The sequence below is a fragment of the Lissotriton helveticus genome, chromosome 8 (genome assembly GCF_964261635.1).
Source record: "Lissotriton helveticus chromosome 8, aLisHel1.1, whole genome shotgun sequence".
NCBI lineage: Eukaryota > Metazoa > Chordata > Amphibia > Caudata > Salamandridae > Lissotriton > Lissotriton helveticus.
In genome coordinates, this window is record NC_136069.1 from 1,605,969,415 (window position 1) to 1,605,994,075 (window position 24,661).

Consider the following 24,661-nt stretch of genomic DNA (forward strand, 5'->3'; position numbering starts at 1 on the left):
ATGTTGTGGGGTTTAAAGTGATAAAGGGGGATAGCAAATTCTTTTAAATTAATTAAAATGTTGTTAATTGATATTAGTCGAATAATGTAAAATTATTTATTGAAATTGTGTAATGATTTTAGGTGTGGGCTGTGGTGTTTATTGGGGTTAGAGGATGAAAAGTAATTTATGTTTAATTAAGTAATAAATAGTTGATTATTAATATTAATTTATGTTCATGGATAAAAAACTTTGTTTCTCAACATTTCTGCGCTTCCCGGATTTTTGGGAAGTTGAACTTAACGCCTGAGTTAGTATGGGGCCCATAGATTTATTTTGGACTTGAAAACATCTACTGGGACCCGACCAGGGCCAGGAGCTTTCCCACTGACAGATTTTTCTATTGCCCTATTAACTTCCACCAGACTAACTGAACTTAAGGGGATCATAATTGTGAGCTTTTGATCTTCCTGTGTTTTGCCACCTTTTTGGTTTTCTGGATTGACAATACTACCAAAATTGCTAAGCCCATCAAATTGGAAAACTGTCAACTCAACGCTCGAATCACTAACATCTTTAAGAAATGGGAAATGTATTGTCTGTCAGAAAAGTGCATAATCTCTACACTCCACTGCCTGGACCAATTTGGCCCAAGTCTGTTCCTGCAGCAACTTCTTCCTCTGTCCTAGCGTGTGCTTATAACGGTGTCTTAGTTTTGTAACCTCCTTGCAATCCCTTGGTATTATCTGTATAGTCTTTTTTAGATTCCGATTTGCTCATAAACCCAAACAACAACAACCTGTGGATTTATTCTTAGTGCTCTTGTGGGTAGCTTTTTAGATTATCTAAAATTGTAATGGTAATTTTATTAAAAGCATCCACAATCCTATCGGGGGCTTCTTGTAAATTTTTACATACCATAAAATCTTCTTTATTTTTTTCATAACTCTGCCCATAATTGATGAAGCATCAATGCCAGACCATTTTAGGCAAATACCACTCTTTCTTGCTACCTTTATGCAGAAAGATAGCTGGAGTGCTTTATATTGAGTAGCCTCTACTTTTAGGGTTAACGTTAATGGAAGGTGGTCACTGTAGTTTAAAAAGTCAACATAAAAGGGGTTCACTGATAGAATATTGATTTCCAAAATATCCCCATACACAAATATTGATACAAAAATATCGATGTAAAAAATATCAACATCCTATATTTAACCCCTTGCATGCGGCCGCAATTCTGCGCCTGTGCGGCAAGATTGCAAGTGGGTGGGTTTATGACGGCCCCCAGCCGTCATCCGCACACGAGCACCGCATTGCATGACGGCTGGAGGCCGTCATCAGCATGCAAGGGGTTAAAGTTGTAACCACAAAATATTTTTTGTATTTAAATAAAAATGTATGGTACATATATTAAATAATAACATGTACTTAAAAAATTATTGAGATTTAATATGCATTTTAACAAATATAATAAAATTTATTTAATTACAAAAATATTCAAACATACATATATGAAATGTAATATATATATCTATTTCCTTTAAAATATTTAATAAACTATTAATTTCCTTTATTTTATAAGGGTATAACTATATAAAAATGTACAAATAAATATATATATATTTACATACACATGTAACATAAACTTTAATAAAAAACATTATATTATAAATTAAAACCTTAAAATATTTATTAGTCTTTAAAATTACTATTCCCACTCCAGTGAGTGCAACAGTAGGGAAAGTGTTGGATAGCGGAGGAGTAAAACGTAATATTCCCACTCCAGTAAGTACAATAGTAAAGAAAATGTTGGATAGCAGAGGGGTAAAAATTACTATTCCCACTCCAGTGAGTGCAACAGTAGGGAGAGTGTTGGATAGCAGAAGGGTCAAACTTAATATTTCCACTTCCATGGGTGCAACAGTAGGGAAAATGTTAGATAGAGGAGGGGTAGAAATTACTATTCCCACTCCAGTGAGTGCAACAGTAGGGAAAGTGTTGGATAGCGGAAAGGTAAAACTCAATATTCCCACTACAGTGAGGTCAGCAGTAGGGAACATTTTGGATAAGCAGAGGGGTAAAAGTGACTATTCCCACTCCAATGGGTGCAACAGTAGGGTAAGTGTTGGATAGCTTAGAGGTAAAAATGACTATTCCCACTCCAGTGGGTGCAACAATAGGAAAAGTGTTAGATAGCGGATGGGTAAAAATGAGTGTTCTCACCCCAGTGGGTGCAACAGTAGGGACAGTGTTGGATAGTGGAGGGGTAAACATTACTATTCCCACTCCCATGGGTGTAACAGTAGGGAAAGTGTAGGAAAGCGAAGGAGTAAAATTACTATTCCCACTCCAGTGAGTGCAACAGTAGGGAAAGTGTCGGATAGTGGATGGGTAAAAATTAAGATTTCCACTGGAGTCAGTTCAAAATTAAAAACAAACAAATTAAAAACAACACAAAAGATTTTAAAAATAAAACATATATAAAATGTATAAGTATTACACAAAATAGAAATAGATTAGAATGTTAAAAAGATCTAATAAATATCTAGAAAGACTATTTTTTTAAAAATTCAAAAATAATTAAAAAACATAAAACTATTATTTAATAGAAACTTTTTATAAACAATGTATGTTTTCTTGAGTTTTACCAATACTTTAGTTTAAAGTAAGATTGCCAAGCCACCCTTTGCCCGCCAAAGTACTGATAGAATTGCAGGAGTGGTAATTGTCACAAAACAATCAGCGAAGAAATGTTGTGTCTGCCATGTTTCTGGCAAGCACAAGAGGTGCAGTGTCCTTATATCATTTCACCATTCTCTGTATTCTACTTTTTATTTCAGCAATATTCCACGACCTGACTACTATGGTATTATTAACTTCATTAACGCTTGGTGCCCTGTACTGTGCCTATGGATACTGCTCTAATATTCCTTGCGTCTCTTGGTTTTTCCAGTAGCTTATCCGTATCTTGCAGTCTATCCTGCTCACCAAGATTTGAGAGGAGTGCATATCTATTAGTTAATATTGTCAGAGTTCCAGATCCAGGAAATCCTAGTCTATGGGTTTGCAGATGACCCATTATTCTTCCCAGATATTCCAAAGGACTATAAAAGAAGTCTAGTGTCACTGCTGTGATCCTCCTCTTAAGATGACCTTGATGATGATGTCTGCGATTTAAATTAAATATCAGGGATTTGCAACTATATCATAATGAATTCTTATGTGGCACAATAAATTAACACTTGCATTATTAAACAAAACCTGTAGCTGGTCACAATTTATATAGAAAGTATTGCGCTTATCCAGATCCCTGCTTTTTCATTTGAATTGTGCTAGGTGTCTACAGTATATAACCATAGAATCATCATGATCGGTGTTCTGCGAATACCCGACCCCATTTACCCTTCTGACAGTGATAATTTCCTGAAAAAGAAAATTAAGGTCACAATTCCAATCCAACAACCAACGGGCAACCGTATTTTTTTTTATAGTCCAGCCACGTTTCTTTGGCATGTTATTCCAACTTATGGGCACCCTTAAGTATTATAACATTATAACTTATTGAGTAGCATCTGGAGGAAGATGTAAAGTATCTATAGTGGGTGCAAAACAACCCAGGTTGCCTTTGACTGATATGGTAGCTGGAAACCTTTGACATTGTAGTTCAGGCTTTTTGTCAAATAGTTTTTGGATATTATATCCATTTCCATTTTTGGGTTGCTTGGGCAGAGTGGACCTACATGTCACTGTTGGTGTTCCAGCCTGGTCAACTGTATACCTTTGGAGTTAGTCACTGAAATGGAAGTTGAAAATTACACAAGTGAGATGAGGCAGAGGGCTGTTAGCATTGGATCAATTTATAAAAATGTCTCTCTTTTAGGAGTCCAGCACAGTGCAGAGTAACTATTGCTTGCGGTACCCAAATTCATAATAAAACACTTGTTTTAGATTCACCCATTATCAGATCAACATAACACAGCTGCGCATTGTCCACCCCTAGAGTTCCCTGTGATGGAAACACTAGAAAGGCTCAGCAAACGGCCAGCATTTGGCTCAAGGACACAATCCCAGAGCAACCGGCCAGCTACATTCAAGCTCAAACAATGCCTTATAGTAACTGTCACCCTAGATTACACACACATTACACATCCGGCCATCTGAACCACCTAAGAATGCGACCTCCAGTTGGTATTTATGGCCCCTTCTATCAGGTTGGATCAGACATCTAACCCATAATTTATGGCCCACTGTACAAGTATTTCACTGTTCTAAGGGGGGTGAGCTTCTCTGTATTGCACCCGCTGTACAGTAAAAAGCATGCCGTGTACATAATGCAAGTTGAATTTCAGCATGCAATTTTAAGAGTTGTGCCTGCTATTCCAGGTCCTTATTGTTTAATTAAACTTGCATTGTTCTGATGCCATGCCTCGTTGTTCTCCTTTTTGATAGTTAGACCCTGCTTAGAACAAGGCTGTAGCTGAAGACAGTTCCATGAGTTTGGATAGCCGTTTAGTATAGGTCCGCTGAAACAATTTTTTTTGCTGCAGAGTAGAATGTAGCGTTACCAAAACTGGGTCTGGGCTCACCGGCAATAAGGACAAGCCTCACAATCAATCACTAGAAACCAATACGAGCACCACTATTGCCAACCAACTTCAACTTGGATCATGGATGATCACTCGAACTACTGAATTAAACAGTAACTCTCGGGAATTGATTTTTCCGGAATTTATCCAATAATTTTAATTAGTTTGAAATCAGAAACCATACAAATGAAAAGTTTTTTCTATACATATACAAACAGAATTTATTTGACTCCACATCACATATATAAAGACAGTTTCTTTCAGCCTGACCACTTTCATTCAAACACTCATACACAACAGCACATCAATATATACACTCTTCACTTCAAGAACTATACATTATTATTTACAATTTAGTTATTAGTAAACATAGCATTGGAAAAAACAAATGAGAAGCTTTTGAATGATTGGTATTCAATGAAACATTCCTAATGCTGAGTAGAGGGGGTCTACGCGTTTCGATAACCCCTGGGTATGGGGAAATCTCATCAGGACCATGTGCCTGTAAATGAAGGACAAGATGTGAATCAACCGGGTGGAGAGCCAGACCTCTGCAACTACAGTAACAAAGGGTGGTGCCTAATCCTACCTCACAGGTGCTCGATTTCCTCTTGCTTGACAACACTGTAACAAAAACAGAGTCTCTTTAGCTTCTAACTCAAAAGGACTTAAAATCTTTGCAACATAAAACTCACACGTGGATACTCACAGCTCTTACGCGTGCAGCGGCTTATCGAATTTGGGGGAAGTGGAGATCTGGTGGAACAAAGGTGCTTGTTAGGGTAATGTGGAACATTTCTAACTCCTAATACTGATATCGACGGAAGGAAAACGGCTTACTTGTTTGGGGCGTGTGTACGTTCCGATAGTTATTTCGGACTTAGCGGCGATTCTTCGCGCTTGTACTGGCTGCAAATGAAGGAGGGAGACTGGTATCAGATCTCTGTATATTTAAGACACACAGTGGGTTTCTTGCGCTTCTGTACTATCGTGTGGGTTGCAAATACCTTTAAATTTCGGTAGTCCTGACTCAATCAGGGGGTCCACGCCATTCCGCCTCTGGCAATCGATTCAGGGGCCGGCACCATCTAGTCGGTATTGCTCTTCTCGCGTCTCTAGGTTTTGCTCACTTCCTGGATCTCAGGATTATGGGAGTTGTAGTTTGTTTCTTAGTCGTCATGGGGATGATGTATTAGAACAGGGATATGATTGAATTGGACCTCATGCCACCGATTAACACAGTCGATCTCGGGGACAAATGGGCAAAGATTCATTTAATATTTCGTATTCGTTCCGGTATCTGCCATATTGCGTCAGAGGTGTTTACAGGCGGTAGATCTCAGAAATTTCATTCAAACCATTTATGGCCGTATAAAATTTCACGATTAGCATGGCTTCATGGCGTGATCATTTTTCTTCAATATCGCCACCTCTGGAGTCTCTCTCAATTTTAGCAATCACTGTCCACTTTAAATCCTCTGGCGTGTGATCATTATTTCTCCAATGATTCACTAGTGGAGCAGTCGTCACGTTCTTTTTTATGCGTGACTTGTGTTGTGTAATCCTACATCTTACCTCCTGGCTTGTTTTGCCGATGTACAATTTGTCGCAAGGGCATTTTATGCCGTATATAACGTATCTTGATTTACAATTCGAAAATTTTTCATGTTTCCAAAATTGTTGTTGGTGTTTAAAGAGGATCCCTTCTTCCGTACTTGCACAACAAATGCAAGAACCACATTTGTGATGGCCTTGGATTGGTGGTAAACCTAGCATTGTGCCAATTATCGATGTTTTCTTTTTTATCGCTGCTCGTACCAAGTGGTTGGAAACACTTTGGTCTTTTTTAAACGCAAACAGTGGTTTCTCTTTCAATGATTCATCGATGTTTTCCACTAAATGCCAATTTTGTAGAATGGTCTTCTTAAAAAGATTCGAATTTGAGCAGAACGTTGACACACATACTATTCTTTTAAGAGTAGGTTTCTCTTTTTTGACTAGGAGCGTGTCTCGAGGAATCCACCACACTCTCTTCATTGTTCTTCTTAATAGTTTTTTAGGGTAGCCTCTTAATGCTAAATTGTCCGTCAGGTTATTAGCATGGAACATGTATTCGTCTTTGAAATGGCAATTTCTTTTAATCCGGAGATATTGCCCGAATGGGAGGTTTTCCTTTAAATTGCGTGGGTGGTTGCTTTGAAAATGTAAGGCCTTGTTTCTATCAGTCTGTTTTTTGTATAATGTAGTGACCAAGCCTACATTTGTTGGATACACTTCGACATCGAGAAATGACATTTTAAGTTTAGAAAAGCTCAGGCTGAATTTGATTTCTTCTGTTCTCGAGTTGAGCCACTCATGGAATTTTTTCAGGTCTTCTTCATTCCCTTTCCAAGTCAAGAAAATGTCGTCGATATATCGACTCCAGCTGGTAATTTGTTCCACAAATGGATTTGACAGGTAAACAAATCTCTCCTCGTACAATGCCATGAAGAGTACAGCCAGTTCAGGGGCAAAAGGGCACCCCATTGCTACGCCGCTTGTCTGGAAGAAAAATTCTCCATTAAAGTTGAAGTAATTTTTCTTTAAAGCCAATGATGCTAACTGCATGATAAAGTCCGTTGGTACTCTGGTTGGTCTTGGTCTTTGTTCCAGAAAAAAATGAATCGCATCCAGACCGTCACTTTGGGGGATCTGGGTATACAATGAAGTTACATCCATTGTTACTAAAAAATCTTCATTTTGTTCAAAAGGAATGGTGGGAAGTTTATTGATAAAATCAGATGTATCACGGAGGAATGATTTGACTTCGGACATAAACGGTTTCAAGAAAAAATCTACAAACTTGGAAACTGGTTCGAATAGTGACTCGCAACCGGAGACAATGGGTCTCCCGGGCGGTGTGTTTATATCTTTATGAATTTTCGGTAAAACATAAAACAGGGGTATTCGCGGACTGTTGCATTTGAGATATTCATACTCTTTTTTTCCGATAATTCCATCAATCAAGCCTTTCTCCAAAATTGGGTTCAGTTGTTGTTGTAATTCCGTAGTGGGGTCCTTCTGTATTTTGCTATAGCACCTAGGGTTATTGAGTTGACTCATACCTTCTGCTATATATTTGTCAGTGTCCCATACTACAATTGACCCTCCTTTGTCCGCCTGTTTGATTATAACTGACGTATCTTTTTTGAGATTTTCTAGAGCACTTCTTTCTGCTTGTGAGATGTTAAATCTTGTCCAATTCCGTTTTCCTTCCATCTTGGTTATGGCTGACAAAATTGTTTTTTCAAAAGTCATAATTTCTTTTGCAACTTTATTTCCTGGTGGGCAAAAAGATGACTACTTCCTCAGCCCTGTAACCTCCACTGGTGGATTGAACACTGTTTGTGCGAAGAACGATTTCAGTTTGATTTTACGACAAAATTCGAGTGCCTCCATTTTAAGTTTCACAAAGTCAGTGTGTCTAGTAGGGACAAAAGAGAGTCCTTTTTCCAAAATGCTAATTTCTGCTAGAGTGAGGACTTTATTTGACAGATTGAAAATGGGGGAACTACCAGTTCTTGTAGTTCTGCCTCCGGGTCGACATTTCCCATGGTTGGTTGTAACGTGGGCGTCCTCGGTTTTGTGGTTGGCCTCTCCCTAAAAAAGGAGTAGGAGATGGACCTGGTTGTTGTTGAAATGCTCCTCTTTTGTTAGTGCCTCTCCTTTGGTTGTCACTCTCACCCTCACTACTGCTTGATGCTGACGAAGTATCTGAAAAGGAGATGAACTTGTTTGTTGATCGTCCTTGATATTCTCCTAGATATTTCCTTGAGTCTGGTCTAGAATAAAAGTCCGGTTGTAAATACGGGTATGTTTTTTTCAAATTAATTTTTTTTTTATCCTTTTGAAACTGGTTTTCTTTTTGGTTTATTGTGTAGTCCTTAAATTCTAAAATGTCCTTTTCAACTTTCTCCAGTAGTGATTTTGCATCCGTGATAAGTTGATTTTGCTGTATCTCGCTTTCCAGGGTTTTTATCTCTTCCAATTGTTGTAATGAGATTCTTTGTGCTGTCTCAACCGTTAGGACCATGAGGTCACGGCTGCACTTGGTCTCAATAAAACTATATCCCTTTTTATATATCGGGTCTTCTGTGAATATCACGGGGATATTTTTAATCTGCAAACCTCCTGGTATCGTGCCAGCTCTCAAATGCTGGAGGAGGAAATGACCATGCAGATCTGTGCGGATTTGCTTTTTCTTTAGTCTTAAGAGTTTATCAGTTTCGTTTTGAACTCTAGCAGATGAACTCAAGGTTACTGAGGTAAACAGGGGGAGCTTCTCCAGTAAATTCTTTATGTGTTCTTCGCTATCGGCAAATGTTTGATTTTCAGACATACTGTGCACCACTCAATCACAAACAATAAACGATAGACTTACAACATGTTTATCCAACATGTAATCCTACCTGTAACACATGCACCCTTGCCCCATGCCACTAGTGCGCCAGTGCAGAGAAATAGCAGGTATGCACCCTGTCTTAGTAGATATGACACATTCCTGCCAGCTCCATGTCATGCAGCGCTGCAGGTTGTCTTTTGTTGCACTGCATCAAATGTTAGTAAATCTGCCCCCAGGTGTTTCTAGAGCACCTGGATGGCTCGGATATCAGAGACGCTGTTCTCACCTGGTTTCAAAGCTTTTTGTCTAACCTCACTGACTTGTTTATGACGTGCAAACATCTGTCAGAAATAATGGTATTGACCTGCAGGATTCCACAGGCTCCTCAGTTTCATCCAATCAAACATTATCTGAACCATTTACACACTGGGGATAATTGAAAAACAAATGCCAATTAAATCTTAACATTCTAAACTGTATTTTGAAATGGTCATTTTAGGAGCCTCATCGTGAGTTGCTCTTTAATGCTGAGGTAGTTAGAATTTCACTTTACTGGTGGCCTAGAAACAACAAGGTCCATGAATCTATTACAAACCCAGTTGTTTCTTTATGGAGATTTATTTGCTCAAAGCAGACAAAATCTCAAATAGTGAAAACACCTGGAAATATGAAACTACTAATTTCTAAGAGGACGCTTGGTGTCGCAATAGTAATCATCATACAACTCTCTGGCATATGACTTTACCAGCTTATTTTCTGTGGCACTGGCAAATGGGCCGCTAACGTTAACCACCAATGCTATAATGTAAAGTAATGACAATATATAATAAAAATCTCTTCTTACCAGATTGAGGCCCTTAATTAAAGAAAAGAAAGTAAGGTCTAAGGTTAGTAACAACATGTAACAATAGATTGTCAGCATACACATCTTATGCTATCCTTTTTCAATATGTTCCTTGAAGCTATGATTAGAATACTGATTGACAAGTAGGGTTGAAAGTCATTGCTGTAGAATGTGTGGTCGTTACAAACTATGGCCAGGTAGGAGAAGAGAGGACTTCAAAAATCTTGACTTAAGTGTCAGAGGAGTACTGCTGAAATATCTTTATATGTTTTGATTATCTAACTAAATTGTATATGGCAAATGTTTGGAAACAAATCTGACTTTACTTTTAAAGAGGCATAAGCCTAACAATATCATAGGTAGGAAACATGACACATCCACCACCTCTCTTTTAAGAATTACAGCTAATCAAATGTAATAAAGAATCCCCAATGTTATACTACAGGAGGGGTAGGCCTCACAATAGTGAAAACCTACAAGTAAAATTTACCAATTAGTTGTATGCCCATCAAACCATATTTACGGAAGTGAACACAAGCACTTTAGCAGTACTGAGGGCAATAGAAGCAAAAGTCCAGCAAAATGGGATGCAAGATCTGGCTCTGCGAATGACCAATGGAGCTGCTCGTACCCTCTCCCCCCAGTGCCTTGAGACCCTCATGGGTGAGTAGTGTAATTTAAAACCCCTGATTGATTGATTGAAGAAGGCAAAATGTTTGGGGGAAGTCCACCCTGACGGTGACAGGTCTAACACCATGTATTGTAGTATCTTTATTGACTAGTTTAATGTAAACAGTATTTGTGTACAACAATACCATGTTATTGTCACTAAAACAGACTCAGCTCAGTAGCAAAACCAGGCTTGGTGACATGTCCCACTGGTGCTAAGCTCATAGCCAAGACCAGCATCTAAACTTTTACCAGCTACTTTTTTGCTGGAAAACAAGAAGTCTGCCAATCTTGCTACGAACAAACCAGTGAAACTTAGCAGCAGCACTGGGTCATAATTAATGCTGCCAAACACATGCCATTAGCCCACAACACAGAAATTTCTTAACAGCAATACTTTATCTGACTCACACTCTATCAGACAGTCATATAAATGTAACAGAGATGCCTTGTATTCTGCCCTTCCCTCACAGTCCCTGCACAGCCCCATTTCCCAATAATTTTCACCCGACGCACAATTCCCTCTTAGGCTACGTAGAAAAATGTACATGGATTTCTTATACAAACATTGTGTGACATTAATAATGAATAGTAGGTGGTCTGGCTCAGGTTCTGATATTGTGCTAGCAAGGCTGTACCAATAACCCTTTGTAAAATTGAATTATTCTGCTCAGAAAATGAGTAATTCTTCAGTGCACTCTGTTTCTGCCATTAATAAAGAAATAACATTGATCTGCAGAGTATTGAGAATTTCAGACCATTGTCACTATTGTCAATTCTCACATTATTAGTTGAGCAAGCATTGTCCAATGAATTATCTTCTTTTGTTCAAATCCTGTTTCTTCCAATCCAGGTGAGTTTTTGCACAGGTTTTAGGCTAGCACTGAAGGTGTGGTATTGGTGGAATTAGATGATCTATGCAATTACAGCGACCTGGATGTGTGTGGGGTCCTCAGCTTGTAAGATCCGTTCGCTGTGTTTAGTTTTGTGAAACACCTGTGCCCAACGTAAGCTGTTAAGTGCTCTCTGCTATGCTATGCAGACCTTTTATGCCTCTGCATGACAGTAAATGTGGAGTAGTGCAAGGCAGTGCAAGTTGCTGCCTTGTGTTACTGCGGGGTGTACGTGTTACTATACATCTACCTATGGTTTTGGATGCATTCTCGAATTTCCTATTAATAGTCAACCTGTGACTCATTTAAAATTCGACACCCTCCCAGAGGAGGTGTGACGAGGAGAAATATGTCTGTTTCTCCTAACTTTTTCTTCTTTCTACATGTTGTGCTGGAAGGTATTTCTTCCTTGCCAAAAACAATCCTACCTGCAACACATGTACCCTTGCCCCATGCCACTAGTGCGCCAGTGCAGAGAGATAGCAGGAATGCACCCTGTCTTAGTAGATATGACACATTTCTGCCCGCTCCGTTTCATGCAGCGCTGCAGGTTGTCTTTTGTTGCACTGCATCAAATGTCAGTAAATCTGTCCCCGTTGTTTCTAGAGCACCTGAATTGCTTGGATATCAGAGACGCTGTTCTCACCTGGTTTAATAGCTGTTTGTCTAACCTCACCGACTTGTTTATGATGTGCCAACATCTGTCAGAAATAATGGTATTGACATGCAGCGTTCCACAGGCTCATCAGCTTCACCTGATTAAACATTGTCTGAACCATTTACACACTGGGGCTAATTGAAAAACAAATGCCAATTAAAAAACTTAACATTCTAAACTGTATTTTGAAATGGTCATTTTAGGAGCCTGATCGCGAGTTGCTCTTTAATGCTGATGTAGTTAGAAATTCCCTGTACTGGTGCCGTAGAAACAACAAGGTCCATGAATCTATTACAAACCCAGTTGTTCTTTATGGAGATTTATTTGCTCAAATTGGACAAAATCTCAAATAGTGAAAACACATGGAAATATGAAACTACTCATTTCTAAGAGGACGCTTGGTGTCCCAATAGTAATCATCATATAACTCTATGGCATAGGACGTTACCAGCTTATTTTCTGTGGCACTGGCAAATGGGCCGCTAAAGTTAACCACCAATACTATAATGTAAAGTAACGAGAATATGTAATACAAATCTGTTCTTACCAGATCGAGGCCCTTAATTGAAGAAAAGAAAGTGAGGTCTAAGGTTAGTAACAGCATTTAATATGAGCTTGTCAGCTTAGAAGGCAACTACAGTTTTGTCTTATGAAATTTGATAAACACGAGCATTAAACCCTATGCAATTGTGATTTTCATGTAGATTTTCACCTGGTAAAACTGTATCCACACAGTTGATCCCCATGCCCTGGGGTTTAACTCTTAATTGCTCAGTGAAGTAGTGATACTGCATGACACTGCACTTGCACTTCCTCAGTTATACATCTTACAACCCTCTTGCTTTATGTTAGAAATAGGCATGTTCTTAAGCTGTCTGATGGCTAGCTATGATTTGTTCATCTGTTCCCTTGATAATTCCCTGCTTTTAATGCACTCAGTTTAAATATGAAGGCATGTTATTTTTTCTTGAAACACACTGTACAGTTACATTTACTTATTTTGTTCTGTAATTCATTTATTTCGCAAACCTTACACATGGAAGAATACATACTTTAAAAGAAATGGATTGACAAATGCATGATACACATCTTATGCTATCATTGTTCAATATGTTCTTTGAAGCTATGGATAGAATATTGATTGACAAGTAGGGTTGGGAGTCATTGCTGTAGAATGTGTGGTCGTAAGAAACTATGGCCAGGTAGGAGAAGAGAGGACTTTAAAAATATTGTCTTAAGTGTCAGAGTAGTACTGCTGAAATATCTTTATATTTTGTGATTATCTAACTAAATTGTATATGGCAAATGGTTGTAGCAGTATCTAGTGTCACAGCAAATGACATACAACGAGTTATACAAACACAGTACAGTCTGTAGGGTACAAGATTGAGAAATGGATTGTATCCTATGCTCACAGTTTAAAAATGCGTCAACTGAAACACTGCTTATTTCAAAATAACATAATGTCTTGAAGGCTAAACAGTGGATAAATATCTAATGAACTCTTTCTGGCAGCCCACACCTCAGACAAATATCAGGTCTCTTTATCGAGGGTCACTGCAGAAGTGCTCTTTCACTGTAAGTCTATTTAAATTCCAAATAACTGAGAAGGCAACAGGCTGTTTCTTCCAATCCGACTCTGGTCAATAGGCCTTTGTGGTTGCCCTAAAGGAAAAGGGGTTAATGATTATTTAAATCTTAAAGTACAGTGTGACCATTAGGACCAGACAATAAAAGTCTGAGTCAGTAATTTATAGTTAAAGATTTATTTCAAATTGAAAGCCAGAATAATATAAATCCATCTCAAGAAGACACTGTAGAAATACAATATTATTAAAGGAAGACCAAAGCAGCGTACAATATTGGTCCTCATCAGCAAAGAGCATATAAGGATCCCTGTTGCAGCTATGCAAACTATAAGAAAAATAATTTGATAACTGGAGAAATTGTTTTGATCCTTCTCATACAGGAAAAAGATTCACATACAACATACACTAAACTAAGAATAGCTGAAACCCTAATAAATCAAGGAAGCGAGAAAGGTGTCAGCATCAGTACCTCTGTAGAAGTTCCATAGGTAAGGAATCATGTATAGCATAACGCCACACAATCAAAGAAGTCAAGAGAGGTCTGTCCCTCTCCAGGTCTAAAGCAAGTGTGAATAACCCCAAGGTGGGTTCATTCATCAAAATGCATAAAGAACATTTGAGAAATATGACCTCATACAGATCACACATCACTTGCAGTTCCCAGAAATAAACTCGATGTCTTGAACTCTACTCGCAAATTCCAGTCTTCACTTTCAAAGTCCTTAAGTTTCTCCCTTTGTCCAATACTACCAACTGGTAATGCTCCCTTTGTTCCTTATTAAAAAAACTTGACCTTGCCAGTTCTTCCTCGCCTTACTATCTCAAAAATACAATGTGCTTTACACTAACTAATGAATGCTTTTGTTCTGCACCTGCAGAGGAGAAAATATGCAGAAAAACAACTTTCACATTGATTTTGATTGCCCCAACTGTAAGCTTAAGACCCACTACAACATTAATTTAACAGTTTTCTCTAAATACATATTAGTTCTACAACCTATATATAATGCAATAATGAAATATTTAATAAAGGAATCAAACTATATCATACTGTACTCTTGTGACACAATAAACTAATACATGTATTATTAAACAAAAACGACAACTGGTCACAATTTATATAGGGAGTATTGCACTCATCAATGGCAAGTGATCACCATTAAGGAGCCTTCAGAGCATAAGAGATATGTGATCACCTTTGGCATACCGGCTGACCAAGGAGAGGTGTGGCACAGTGGCCAGAGTGGCTGACTATGGAGCACATTTTCGTGATTCGAACCCCAGTGCCGGTGACAGCTCAGCTGAGCATCAAGTGACTCTGAGGAATAGCTCACTTAATCTCCCCGATGGACCCCAGTGACTGTATTCCCTTTAGGGGTGATAAGCCGCACTTTAAAAATATGAAATTTAGAATTGAGATGACCTTTAGGCTGTGAGCTGTTTTCCCTTTCACCGGTCGAGCATGGATTTCTGAGACTATCATTACTAGAATCCACCTAATGGGCTACTTATATTGTGGTTACTTCAGGACATCTTAGATTGTTATTTCCGCAGTAGAATTATGGGTACCAGTATGGTGCTTGGATTTACCTATACTTACAAATAGGTTTCGCTAGTAGGTTGTTATAGTTAGAACCTGATTTCTATTAAAAAGCTGTTTTTTATTTGCCAATAAATGTGGTGTTGTTTGACAAATCTTTACAAAACTTTCAAAACTATCAGTGCAGTCACTTCAGCTGCTGTCTTGAAAATTTCTGGGTGATAAGTCAAGGGGAGGGCCGAGAAAAAGGGAGGTCCCAAAACGCTTTATTCTCCATGTTAATTTCCAACGAAAACTTAAGACACAGCTACACACTGAACTGCTGAACAGAATTACACCAAATTTGGCAAAAAGTAGCTCTTGGTCCAGAAAGCATTTTTTTGTTAAATGGTGTAAATCCGTTCAGTAGTTTCTGAGAAATGTAATCTACAACTGTGGCCATGCTGGATCTGCAAACCCTCCGGATCTTGAGCTTGAGTTCTGTTTGGCTGCCAACACTTCAAACCAGGAAGTGTTGACAGCCATCTTCTGACTCCGCTAAACCGAGTCACAAGCAAAAATGTAAAAAAAGAAAAGGGGGCAGTGTAGAAACACTCTGACCCCCTAGTACTATTCAGGGTGTCCCACAGGGACCCCAAGGGCTGCAAAAAGCATTTTTTAAAACATTTTGGCGGGTGTCGGAGGCTCTCACCCTTTGTTTAATTTAGGCACCCAGGGGTGCCTAGTCCCATTGGCAATACAAAAAAATGCAGGAGCCTGTGTGAGCCCCCGCAGCCCCGGGAACTGCCACCTCCCCAGGGCTCATTACTTGAAGTGCTGGAGGGCCTTGCGGTCCCCCCACATACCTGGGGAGGTGGTAATTCATGACAAAGCAACACATGACATTTCTTCTTCGAACACATTACTTCTAATATTAACAAGAACTGTATCTACAATTAAACTTTGTGATTTGTGAATAGTTATTGCATATGTTAAAGATACTGGAAACGGCTTTTGCTGGACATACAAGTCTTTCACGAGTAGGAAATGCACAACGCATCTACCAATCCGCTTACCTTCAGCAATATCATCAAATGTTATGGCTAAGTATTCCACATAATTTCTGTTTGGATTTTTCATAAACTTCATAACTTTACCTATTGTGCCATTCACTAGCCCTTCTTTAACATTTAAATTATGATGTAAGATAACGTGACAATTTTTACAAATACATAACAATTTTTTGAATCCTGCAGTTTTTGGCACAGACTTTTCCAAACTATCCAATTTCGATTGCAGTTTTTCTGTTAGTAGCACTTTAACTCCTTGATGTTCCATTTTATCATTTGCTCTAATTTAGACAATCTCTTATTTTTCCAGTTGCAATAATTGTTCATTGAATTTACTACACGCCTCAAGAGTTGACACCAAATAAATGATAGACTTCTCTTCCTTAACAAAATTATACATTACTTCAACAGCTGAAACATTACTTGGGAACTCTTATATCCTTTATTATATCTGCATAATGCATATCTGATGCCTGACGCATATTTTGGATTAACTCTTTGTTTTGAAAGTTTTCCCAAATATTTACATTTTCAATACTTCCTAGTGAATTCTGTTGTGTCTTACAACAAAAAATATGCCCCCCTCGCCATGGAAAGTAACTCCCAGACGCGCGCTGTAGGCGCTACAGAGTGTTACTTGTGAAAACCCCGCGATAGGCACGCCGACTGTTCTAGGCGCATTGCGCAACAAAATCGCACTTGCATTGGAAGAAATCTGTTTTAAAAAAAGATCGTATTGTATATGTTTTTTTAAACCCTCACTTCACTGCTTTAAAAGTAAATTGCACTCACTCACCCCGTTCCACCGCAGGCTTAATTGCCTGATTGTTGTGGAGGGTGAAGCCCTAATTCCTTGCTTCCAGCCAACTCCCGGTGTGATAGAAAGGCGGAGCTCCGACGGTCACGTGACCTAGAGCCTTTCCTCTATATCACTCGGGTATTTGCTGACTTCGCCCCAGACGCGCGCTGTAGGCGCTACAGAGTGTTACTCGTGAAAACCCCGCGATAGGCACGCCGACTGTTCTAGGCGCATTGCACAACGAAATCGCACTTGCATTGGAAGAAAGCTGTTTTTAAAAAAAGATCGTATTGTATATGTTTTTTTAAACCCTCACTTCACTGCTTTAAAGGTAAATTGCACTCACTCACCCCGTTCCACCGCAGGCTTAATTGCCTGATTGTTGTGGAGGGTGAAGCCCTAATTCCTTGCTTCCAGCCAACTCCCGGTGTAATAGAAAGGCGGAGCTCCGACGGTCACGTGACCTAGAGCCTGCCCTCAATATCACTCATATGCTAACTGTCCCGCGCAGCGGACGCGCCAAAGGCGCGCCAAAGGCAAGCCAGTCTGCGCCCGTCCATGGCCGACCGGGGCTGGGGGCCACCCCCCCTGTATCTCGTGCAACAACTACTCTCAAATACAGCTCTGAGGCCCTATTAAATATCAGAGGATGAATCCCCACATGTCCCTCGAAATGCTACCCAACACAGAAGAACCTCAGGTGCCCCCAGTGCGGGCTCGAGCTCTCTCCGGCCCTTGATATAGAAACCACCTCGTGGAGTTTCTTACTTCTAAATTGTAGATCTCTTCCCCAACATACTACTGAGATCTCTCTCTTACTGGAGGAACTCAATCCGGATGCCTTGTTCCTCACGGAAACCTGGCTACACGCGGACTCAGACCCAGATATAGTCCAAGCATTACCAATAGGGTACCAAATTGTGCGAGCAGACCACACAACGGGTAAAGGGGGTGGGCTGACAATCATCTATAATGATTGCTACAGCTGCCGCTCTGTTCCTCACTTTATTCCAAACTGCGAGAGCCTTTCATTTTCGATAGAATTTTCACCTACAAACACTTTGAACGGAACACTTATCTATCGACCCCCCGGCTCCATGGGGCAGTTCATTAACTCCCTATCTGCATCTATTGCCAGTCTAGTCTGTACCGCAGCCATCTATTCATCCAGCCACCCACCCATCCATCCATCCATCCATCCATCCATCCATATATCCATCCATTCATCCATCTATTTATCCATCTGTCCTTCTGTATTCGTCCATCCATCTATCCATCCATCCATCCACCCATCCACCCATCCTTCTGTCCTTGCTTAATCATCCAGCCATCCATTTTTTCATTCTATCCATTCATCCATCTATCTATCTATCCTTCTGTCCTTCTTTAATCTTCCATCTATTCATCAATCCATTCATTCATCTGTTCCTCTTCAATCATCCATCTAACCAGCCTTCTGTCTTTCCTTAATCATACAAACATCCATTCCTTCATTCCATCCATCCATCCATCTATAAATCAATCTTTCCATCCTTCTGTCCTTCTTTAATCTTCCATTCATCAATCCATCCATCCATCTATCTATGCATCCATCCATCTGTCTTTCCTTAATCATCCATCCATCCATCCTTCTGTCTTTCCTTAATCATCCATCCATCCATTCATTCTGTCCATCGATCCATCCACACATCGATCAACCTAAGCCATCCATCCATCCATCCATCCATCCATCCATCCATCCATCCATCTTCTGTCCTTCCTTAATCATCCATTTGTCCATCCATCCTTAATCATCCATTCATTCACTGAAAAAACATAGGTTTCAGGGACATTATAGTTAGAAATTAGCAAAAATCCTTACAACTTCACTGAAAAAAAGTAGTTTTCAGGGACGTTATAGTTAGAAATTAGCATTTAAAAAAACATAGAAATTCATTGAAAAAAACGTAGGTTTCAGGGATGTTATAGTTAGTTTGACATTTCACTCGTGCAAAACCAGAGAAATTCAGCTGTTATAGTTAGTTTAGCTAACTATAACTCACGCCCCCGCAATGCATTGCTGATGATGTCACATTTTACATCATTCATGATATGGTCAGTGACATCACTGATGACATCACTGATGACATCTCAAATGACATCACTGATGATATCACTGATGACATCATCTACGTGATAATTTGATGCACCACCTCATACGCTAATATAACCTTTGATACACCCACTCTGAAACACAGACTGCCATTTTCAAAACCATAGACACACCAACACCAGTTACTAAGTTACTGCATATCCACTCACTGATTCCTAGATCTACATACACATCCACGCATTCCCCCATACAGTCACTAATACATGCAGTCAAATATCAATACAGCACAATCATTTGCACTCATACACCTATACAGACACTCACACATTGCCACTCGTCAGTAGAGTTACTCACACACCTAGTCAATCATGCAAAAAATCATTCAACACTCCCATTTACTCACCTATACAATTATACAAACACCATCTCACTTATTCATACAGATACTAACACATATTTACTCTCGTATACAATCACTGATACAAGCACACACTCATCCATACAGCCACTCTCAAAATCACTCACTCTCACATATAGTCATTTATATAGTACAACAATCAGATATACTGCCTTTCAAATATGTTGTTACTCACACATGTACTACTGAGACATCCATTCACTCACCAACACACCCATACACACACTCACCCACCCATACAGCCCTTCACAAATGCACTCTTAAACCCACTCACACATCTATGTGCCGTCACACCCCCCCACCCACCCACACAGACACTCAGGCACCAATAAAGATACTCAGCCAACCAATCAATAACCCATATACACACTCATGTAGCTACTCACCAAACCATGCAGCCACTTATACACAAACTGGTGACTGATACCAACATTCACACAGTTTAGTCACTAACTCATGCATTCAATAAGACAAGTTTAATCACTCACTTATACAGTCAGTTACACACCTACTAAATCATCCATTCATACACTTATACACCCACTCATTCTTCAATACACCTTGGAATCTATATATATATATATACATATATATAAATATATAAATATATATATATATATTTATATATATAACATATTTAAACTTTACAGAAGCACACAGTCACTGTATGATGTCATCATTTAGTCAGTACCCTCGTACGCATGCAATGGCCCAGGCACTAACACATGCACTGCTACAATCGCCTGTGCACTATTCATACAGTCCAGGCATCTCTGTGTCACTACTCATGCACTCCTCCAATCACCCAGCCAGCACCATGTACTTATCCAATCACTCTGCCAAAATCCAAGCACTTATAAATTCACCATGCTCTCTCCTTGCAGTACTCTCATCATCCAGTCAGTACCCATGTACTTATCCAATCACTCCGCCAAAACCCAAGCACCTATAAGTGCACCATACACTCTCTTTGCAGCACTCTAATTATCATTTCACTAACCATGCACTCATGCAATGACCAGGCACTAACTCATGTACTGCTGCAATCACCTGAGCACTACCCATGCAGTTAAGTTATCGCCCTGTCACTACCCATGCACTACTCCAATCACCCAGCCAGCACCATGTAGTCATGCAATGGCCCAGGCACTAACACATGCACTGCTACAATCCCCTGAGCACTACCCATACAGACCTCTAACCACCTACACACTACTGATTCACTCCTCCAATTACCAAGGTAGAACGCATGCACTCCAGAAATCCCTCTGTCACTACCGATGCACTCCTCCAAACACCCATCCAGCATCATGTACCTATCAATCACTCAGTCGAAACCCAAGCAGTTATAAAATCACCATGCACTGTCCTTGCAGCACTCTAATCAGCCAGTCACTACCCATGTACTCATGCAATGACCCAGGCACTAACACATGAACTACTACAATTACCTGAGCACTACTCATGCAGAACAGCCATCTCCTTGTCACTGCCCATGCACTCTTCCAATCACCCATCCAGCATCATGTACTTATCCAATCACTCCACCAAAACCCAAGCACTTATAAATTCACCATGCATTCTCCGTGTAGCACTCTAATCATCCAGACAGTACCCATGTACTTATGCAATGACCCAGGCACTAACACATGAACTGCTACAATCCCCTGAGCACTACCCATGTAGTGCAGCCATGTCCCTGCCACTGCCTATTCACTCCTCCAATCACCCACTCAGCACCATGTACTTATCCAATCACTCTGCCAAATTCCAAGCACTCATAAATTCACCATGCTCTCGCCTTGCAGTATTCTCATCATCCAGTCAGTACCCATATGCTCATTCAATGACCCAGGCACTAACACATGCACTGCTACAATTATCTAAGCACTACTCATGCAGACCAGCCATCTCCCTGTCACTGTCTATGCACTCCCCGAATCACTTATTCAGCACCATGTACTTATCCAATCACTCTGCCCAAATCCAAGCACTTATAAAGTTCTGTTTTAAAGCAAGCTGCACTGCCCCAGGCTCCACGAAGCAGACTGAATCCTCATCTTTTCTCAGATATGGGTGCTATCCAACAATCAGATTTGAACTCTACAATGTACGGATGCTGATTATTGGTAATCTCTACCTTTCTTAACACTCAGTTTGACTATGCAAATGATTTGTAACCCTGGGCGGGCAAATTCGCTACGCCCACGAAGTGGGCGTAGTGTTGCCTACTTCGCCCTTTGCGAAGTAGGCGAAGCAGGCAACACTACGCCCACTTCGTGGGCGTAGCGAAGTTGCCCGCCACCCGCCTCCCTCCCTCCCTAAATGCTTACATAAATATATAAATGAATTATAAAACCACTTACCTTGTCCGCCGCCTCCCCGGGGCTCCCGCTCGTCATCGCGCCGCCGTCTTAGATCCTAATGCGCATGCGCAGCCGCCCGCGCATGCGCATTTCTCATGAGAAATGCGCATGCGCGGGCGGCCGCGCATGCGCATTAGGATCTAAGACGGCGGCGACGGCGGCGAGATGACGAGCGGGAGCCCCGGGGATGCGGCGGACAAGGTAAGTGGTTTTATAATTCATTTATATATTTATGTAAGCATTTAGGGCGGGAGGGAGGGAGGCGGGTGGCGCGTAGTGGGGCTACGCGAAGTGTGCGGGTGGGCGTAGTTTTTTGCCCACTTCGCGTAGCTTCGCGAAGCCCCACTACGCCCAGGGTTCAGTCAACTTCCCTCTCCTTTTAGTCCCTCTGCTTCATGTGCCTTCCTTCCTATTCACTGAAATATCAATATAATATATCACACCCCTTATATGAATTTGTATTTAAAGTTAGAGACAGGTGACTTGGTGCATACATTTCTGAGTCTGTATCTTCTAAAATAAAAGATTGTTTATCCCATGCACTATTGTTGAAAATCACATTTTACTGGACAATTTAGAGAACTCTTCATAAAGTAACAGTGTACATGCAGCTGTATATTTGTCACATCATTTTACCTGTGGACGGCAGTCAACAAATTCTACAAAACAAAACACAATGGAAACACAAAGAAGGTTAATAAATACTGCGGTTAATATATTTGTTAATGATTGATAAAAATTTGATCAGCAATATTAATCACACCTCTTGCATATTGTGTCTACCTGATATCCCTACCTTCAATTTCCTTCTGAAAATATACAAATGTGAGATAAAAATATGAGGAGACTACTCATCTATTGTTAAATTCAGATCATGGGGTTGGTTACCAGATACATGCTGATGGCTTCTTTATAGATTTCGTCTGGGGTTATTGTAAAGCTGTCCACTGTTGTACTTTTATAGAAACACATATCAATAGACAAGAGATTTTGTTAATGATTAACAAAACAAAGGACCCCTCCCTGAGGTTCCTCTTGTAAAGGCTCTACAGACAGCCAAATACACCACAAAACAGGAGAGTAAATGTCTATAGGGGCAATGCAAAGATCAGTTTTAATTTTGCTTATGCTAAGATCTCAGCAGATCATTGAAAATATTTCACAAAATACTATCCAGCCCTATAACGTTCACCACTAGTTCCATAAGTGTATTCCGAAAATGAAGGCTTATCTTGAGATCTTCATGAAAAGCGTCCCCCTAGGGGAGACGTCCCCTCAGTGCACAGCTTTTTATTTTCCAGATGAGTGGAGTGATCCCATTCAAAACGCTTAAAGCATGGTCAATTTAATGTATTCTTTTTTCTCTCATAAATTCTTGACTGGACAAAGTAAAGTTCTTGTTAGTTTCATAAAACAAAATTGTTTTGCATAATATTTATGAAAGTTAGGGTCAATTGATCAAACCCAATGCATTTTGGGGTCAATGGGCCCTTTGTCAAGGGAACTGTTCAAAATCTGTAAAAATGAAGCACAGTATATGGCTGGGTTACCATCACTGGATTAACCGAAAATGTATGTTAATCACTGTGTTGAAGATCGTGCAAAGTGCCAACATGCACTACACCACTGACTTAGTCAACATAGACTGCAGATGTTTAAAAAATTGTAAAAATGAGGGGGAAGGGAAAATTATCCCAAAGCTGGTGTATTGAAATGCAACATGCTTGAGATATAAAAGTGAAGGTAATGACTGCTAGACATGCTGTTAGCAATCAGAAACTCAAGTGAAGAACTGGTAATTACTCCCATGAGGTCCCCTTGCTGCTATAAGGTAATATTCGAATAAATAAAGTAAAGTCCTGTGCTATGAAGAAAGAGCATGAAGATTGTGGCCGGGAATCAAAACTCGCCATTTTGAAAAGCGTGCATTTAGTGTGTGTGAATCCACATGCAAATATGGATACACAGTATTTGTGTAAAGCACAAATACATCAAAAGGTAGTAATCAAATAAATAAAGTAAAGTTCTTTGCTGCGAAGAAAGAGCATGTTATGTACTCAAAGAAGTTCCATGTGCACTACAGCATTTCAGAATAGGTCTGAGGTGCAGCGTGTTGAAAGACGGTAGCAGGACAGAAACAGCGCCTCCATACCTTATGGTTAGTAGCCCCGGATTCCAAAAGGAAAAATAGTCAAAGACAGAGTACTCAGTAGTCAGCCTCAGTACCGCTCTCAAATTTTTTACATTGGATGCACAGTCTATTAGTGAAATATCTCCTATTTAAAAGCTATGAAGGACATAATCAGTATACTTGATGGGAGAACATTTAATTCATCTCAAGAACTGATCATTAGCATGGATGTGGAATCATTGTACATAAGTATTCCTCAAAAGAAATCACTGTGAGCAAAAGATTCATTGTAGCCCAACATGGGGACTTTGTACTCAATTGTGCCTATTTGGACCTCACAAGAGATAATATCTAGTTTGAAAATGAATTACTTTTTCAGACACATGGTACCTCAATGGGCTACACATTTTCCCCAAGTGTGGCTTGTCTTTATGTCCATGACTTCAATATGAGGAATGTGCTAAATATCAATAATCCATAGATAGAACACATTAGAATCTGGAAATAATATTTCAGTGGCATATTGATAATATGGACAAGCAATGAACTGCTCACCTAGGAATTAACCAACTGGCTCAGTGGCGGGAAAAATTCCTTAAGTTCTGATCAGCAGGAAGCAGTTCTGCTTTTTGGTCTAAAAATCATACCACATGAACTTATAATGTGA